The sequence below is a fragment of the Coffea arabica genome, chromosome 11c, assembly GCF_036785885.1.
Source record: "Coffea arabica cultivar ET-39 chromosome 11c, Coffea Arabica ET-39 HiFi, whole genome shotgun sequence".
NCBI classification, from domain to species: Eukaryota; Viridiplantae; Streptophyta; class Magnoliopsida; order Gentianales; family Rubiaceae; genus Coffea; species Coffea arabica.
This window is the reverse complement of record NC_092330.1, coordinates 9,517,089-9,523,472: the sequence shown is the minus strand read 5'-3', so window position 1 is coordinate 9,523,472 and position 6,384 is coordinate 9,517,089.

Here is a 6,384-nt window from a genome sequence, read left to right as displayed (position 1 = left end):
ATCGGGTGTCAGAACTGCCTTTGAAGTTGGACAGTTCTGACAGGAAATTTGGACCCATTTTTCCCTATGCTCTGTACTGATTCAGTTTTTCGTCAAAACACAAAATTTATAGCCTTATAAATGAGCTTTCCAACGCCTCTGGAATTTCTTGATTCCAATCTCTGAGTCATGAGTTATGGCCGTTCAAACAAGGCCTGTTCGGTAACCTGAATTGAAACTGCTGGGACTGTTTTGTGCTCTTTTGCTCTAGTTCTGTTGGGATCTGGGTTGAAGGATCTTCACAAAAGTTGTAGCCCTTCTTCTTAGCTTCGAAACGGTACTTCATACACTTTGATCCGATACCCGTAGCCTGAAATTTGATCAAAACAGTTTGGGACGGCAAATCTGCCCGTTTCCATTTCCGTATGTCGTTTCCGTGCGCGCGTGTGCCCGTTTTGCTGTTTCGCTTTACTTATGCATTTTAGTAGTCGTTTGTGGAATAATGTGGTACAATCTTCTATTTCAAACGGTGGTAAGCTAGACAGAGCCAGTGGGTTCTACTAGCTATTACACGAGACGTGATCTCCGCTCTTTTGCTTTACTTACTTTTGTGTAAGTATTCAGACTGTTCTTATGTGTTAGTTGCTTATGTGTTTTGATATGTATGAAAGGGTACTTAGGCGAGGGTGTACTTTATCGCACTTGACCTAAACCCTAATTTGCATACATATTTGTACATGACATATGTATATGAACTATTTTGGAACTAAACCCCTTGAGCTTGTAACTCGGGGTGACTTTTGGGTGATTTTGTGAAGTTTGTGAGTTTGGGGCCCGATCTCAAGACCTAGATGAACTATTCGAGCTGGTCAGGGCTTGGTCGAAACCAGTCCAACCTAGTCTGAGGTCACCAAGTTTGTGAATCCGGTTCACTGAGTATGTGAACCAAGCTTGTGAACCGAGCTTGTGAACCAAGCTCAATTTCGTTTGCTCGAGCCATTTTGTGAGGTGACTGGCCAGTGAGGGTGATAAGGTGTACGGTTGGAGCACGAGTGGAGTTCTACGGACCATTATTTGTGGTCGACGGAGTGTTGACAGGAGGTCACACATGGCATACGATTTGGCTTTGGAGCCAACCTGTATCCTTCACTTGTGTTGTTATTTTGTACTTTTTGTAGACACCAGATTTTTGGTGTAATTTCATTTACTGTTTATCTTTAGTTTTATTTGTCATGTTAGTTTTATTCGATTTTTAGTTTATAGTTTATAGTTTTATTTTTATTTTTAAGTTTTATCATAGAATTTCTTGAAAGAAAAAGAAAAAGAAAAAGCGTTCAAAAAATATGTTTTAGTTGTTTCAGATTTAGTTTCATTATTTAAAAATGAAAATAAAAAATGAATGAAAAATTGAAAAACAATGAAAAAAAGGAAAAAGGAAAAAATGAATTTGCACTTTGTTGTTCTAGTTTATTTTTTCATTAAAAGTTAATTAAATCATTTTTGTTATTTATTTTTATTATTTTCAATTTTTGTTTTAATTAATCTTAAAAAATCAAAAAAAAAAAAGAAGAAACTCGGCATGCAAGCTGCGTTTTGCCGCAGCTTGCAAACACAGGCTTGGGCAGCTCCTTAGCTGCAAATAAAGCTGGATTGGCTGAGGGTTTAGAGGTTGGGGGGCTCCCATATAAATAGAAAAAAAAGGAGTAGCCACAAGAGGGCAAGAGAGGGTGGCAGCTGTCTAGCCAAGAAAAACAAGAACAGCAAAGCAGCTAAGAAAAAAGAAGGAGAGACTGGAAGGAGGGCTGAAAACAATCGAGTGAGCGACGGCTGAAAAAACCTCAAGAGCAAGAAGGAGAGGGGATAGTCGACTGAAAAAAGAAGAGGGGGGGAAATAGAGAGAGGAAGGCTGAGGGGAACGGCTGATGAAGGTTGGACAGCTAGGGAAAAAGGCAGCTTTGAGGGAGTGAGGGACGGACGGCTGAAACAAGAGAGGACGGCGGCATAAGGAAAATTCCTGGAAGGGCTACGTTGGAAGAAAGGCGCAGCTTTGGAGAAGAAAAGAAAAACTCACGGCAGAGGAACCAGTGACGGCCAGGGGGGGTGTGTTGCCGGATCTCCATACTTTCACTTGCTGATTCTTTCATCAAGGTTGCGGCAGGTCTCGTGGATCTCCTGCGGAGCTCGACCATCTATCAAGACAGCGAACCATTCACCGATTCTGATGCACGGTCTGGCTATTGCTTTGTTTCTTTCGTTGGAATGTTGCTGTTTCATTAAGGGTCATGGTTGATTGTGCTTTTAGTAAATTTCTAGCTACATTATCCAAGTAAACTTCTTTTGCTTTTACTCTCTAGTTCTCCCATTCATGTGTTTGTCGAGCATTTTAACGGCTTGCTGGTGGTTTGGGTAGGAATATCATATGCAAATCTGTTATTAGTCATCAAGGGAAGGGGCGGCAAAGTTGCAACTGGAAAATGCAGAAATGTTTTCAATATGTGTGATTCATTTTTCTCTTGTTTGTTCATTTATCCCAGTAGATGTTTCCTTGTGTTTCTAAGGGGATGGGCTTAATAAGAACTTGGGTTTGTTTCTGGTTTGGGTTTGGCATCAGGACTTGCCGCCCGAAATTGTTACAATCTCCAGGCACCAGAAGTTGCAAGCGTTTCTTTGCATTTGGCACGTCCGCACTTTTGATGTCGTTCTCCTTGCTTGTGATTTCCCTGTGATGGCCTGATTCTGCCCTTAGTGCCTTTAAGGTCTTCCCTCTTGTTGTATAAAACAATGAACTCCATGTTAGCTGGTAAAATCTTGTGTTTCAACGCTGCACCACGTTTTAGCTCAGGGAGTCTGATGTTTGTAAAATTGTTGCAGCAACTCATCAGCTTCACGCACAAATTGCATCTGCTAACACTCATTTGGATTATGATTGCCTCAGCATATTGGTGTCCCGTTCCCTTGTTTCATCATGCTAAGTGTTTAGTTTTCCAAGTGTATGAAAAATTTGCAGTTCATCTTCATGCTTTGCTGTCTTCTTTTCCTTCCTGCGATAGTTCACAAAACTGGCTTTGATCATCTCTTTTGCTAGCTAAATTTGGTATTCAACTAATCCCTGATGAAGTTGCATGTCTTGATCAAAGTTTGTCTGGAATATGAGTTTGGAAACGAAATGCAGCAGGCTGGCTTCACTTTAGGTTGCAGGAATTTGTTCCGCAGCCTGTGCATGGGTTGCATGAAAAGAATTTCTGAATATTACAATTTGGCTCCTTAATCTCTGTTTGACTCCACTAAGGCCCAAAATAAAAGAAGTCATTCAATTTGATCCCTCTTGAATGTCAATTTCCTTCAGTATGTTTTAATTTGTTTTTGGGCAGATTGTTTAGGGTTTTTGTAGGATGGATTTTGAGTAAATAATGTGCTTTTGATAAATTTTAGCTTTGATTTGGATCCTTTGTGGAATCTTGAGTATTTTGTGATTTGAATATAGTAAATTGATTTTATTCAATTTTGTGGCCTTATGATTGATTTTTAGAGGTGTCGCCTTAAGGCTTCAATTTTAATTTCTTTCCTATTCAATAAATTGACCCCTCCTTGAGCTTTCTTTTCCTTTCAATGAGGTCCTTGTGGGATGAATATGAATTGTTTAGTTTGTTTGGCTATCTCGAGCGATTCAATTTCATGTTATGTTCATTTCTCAATTAAAGTGGTACCTTGATTTTTTTATTGTTTTGAAGCCATTTTTCTTTCATTTGGACCCCATTCCAACAGGGAGGTATATTTCTTTTATCCTTTTGTCTCTCTTATGTGACCCTACGTGCTCCTACGTGTTATGTGAACATGCATGTCTGTTTCGCTTTCCTTGCCGCTCCTTAATTCTTTGTGTATATTTCATTTTTGCTTTTCATTTAAGCTATTCCTTATGGGGTATGTGTACACCTCTTGGCTTGTAATAGTTAGGGATTTAATTATTTTATTCCTTTTCCCCCTTTTAAATTGTAGTAGGGTCTCCCTAATGTAATAGATAGGGCTTGGAGGAGCATTCAATGAAGACCTATCGAAGTCATGTGCCTAACTAACAAATGTAATAGTTAGGGCTTTAATTGTCTTATGTGTCTTGCATGCTTAGTTGCTACGTGTTAATTTGGTTTGTTAGGGCCTTGCATCTAGTCGAGCATGCTAAATGTTATGTGCTATGTGTTTATAAGTATTTGGCATGTCTACTCGCTTTCCATAGCCTGAATGAATGTGATGGATGAATGTACGTTTCCACTAGTCCAACGCTAGTCGGAATTCATAGAATGGGCTAGTCCAACGCTAGACCCTTAGGGATTTCTCCTCGTTAGTACATGTTTGCATGTTCATTACATGTCATGCATTCTTTTTAGTTTTATCATTTTGCATGCCCCCCGAACCCCTTTTCCCTCCATTTTAGGATTTTTGCATTTCATGCTAGTTATAGGGTTCATTTGCTTGAGAGTCCCCTTAAATATGGGATATAGACGAGTGTGGCTTTTTCTAAGCCTTAGCACGCTTGTATTCCCTCTATAAAAGGGCAAATTGAGTCACGATTTAAGTCTCCCCGTACCCAATATGCATGAATTCCCTAGGCTCATGCATTTTTAAATCCACTCTACCATTTTATACCCTCATCACACTTTCATTTTTCCTCCCATTTTGCACACGTGCACCTTTATGTTTCTTCACTTGCACACGAACACTTTTATCATCACTTGTACACATGCACTTCATATTATCATTTCACATACCGTACCTTGCCCACTCACGTGCACATTTTCATTTACATAATTATTGTCTTTTATTACCTTTTCAAACTCATGTCCTCACATTGCATACATGCATTCCATTCATTTGCATCCCACTCGCATTATTCGTGACTTCTTCAAAGGATCGTTATTGGGCTTCACAATTAATGTGATTGGCACCACTCAACCTTTGAAGAGAAATTTCCCCCAATACCCCTAGGTCTAGGGTTTGCATTCATGTAGTGCATCCAAATGTAATAAATTCTTTGGTTAAAACAAGAAAATCTTTGATTAAATCATGCAACTAGCCTTGGCTAGGTCAAAGGGGTGCCTTGGATTTTATCCTTGCCTTCCCCTTTGTCAAATGTGACTCCCGAACCTTTTTTCTTTGGTTTACGTAGACTAGGAGTCGTTTAAAAAGGGTTTCTCACTACTTTTTCCTATTTTTCTTTAAAAATACATTTTTTAGGTGACTTGGTACACCTTAACTCATTACCAAGTGGCGACTCCGTATTTAGTTTTAAAAACCCTTTTAAACTATAATTTTGGGTCAAATCGTCGCATTATCAAATCCCCATTTAGACCCACTTTTTCTTTTAAATCAAAATTCATTTTTCAATCACAAAAATACATTTTTAAAACCATTTTATTTATTTATTCAAAAAATGGGGCGCGACAGTTTGCGACTCCACTGGAGACATTCGAGCGTCCGAGCAAATTTGATTTAATCAATCTTTTTCTTCTTTTAATCTTTTCATATATCACATTTGGGTGTTTAGGATTGCATTTTTCCTTTTATTAGGATTTTTGCATTTTACGCGTATCCAACTACTCTCTCGCTCACGAATGTATGATTGGTTGATTGGATGTATGTTTATTTGCTTACTTCGCGCTCGCATTGCATTTGGGGGGGTGTGTCACCTTAGAGCCTCGCGTTGGTTCTTGATCCCTCCCCTCCAAACGAGCACTAGCATACGCGCATACGCTTTAATTATTTTTACCCCTCATTTATTTTTCTTTTAGTGGCTTGTCACGCCACTCCACCCTATTAGGATTTTAGGCGACCCACTTGGACATGTGATCGTATCACGACGTGTTCGTAGCATGATCCGAGGGGTCACTCGATCTTCCGCTTTAAACTTTAGGTTGATGACCTATTAGTTTTTAGTTGAAGGTTGAGGATTTTTTTTAGATTCGCCCAGACGGGTAGCCGTAACACGACGTGTGCGTAGCAACGTCTGGGGAATCGCTCGAGCCACCGACAAGGAACCTTGGGAGTGATGACCCTTGGTTTCCAAGTCTGAAGGCTTGGGGACCTGAGCTTGTCGAGTCTAGATGCATTAGTGAACCCCAATCTCATGCTTCCATTTTAGAATTGCCTAGGGTAGAGTCGACCTTACCCTATTAGGGACACCATGCACAAGGGGAGGGATCCCACCCTCTTTCCTTATTTCTTTGTTGCTTTTGTATCATCTAATTGTCCAACGTGTTATGTGATTATGTGTTGAACTAACGTTTCCTTGTTTCTTATCTTTTGCATTCACAAATGTTAGGAAATAAGAGGTCTGGCATGATCCTCTTTTAGGACCTACCCTTGTAGATAGGTTATTGCACGTTTGAAAATTATGGTATATTTTGTTCATAA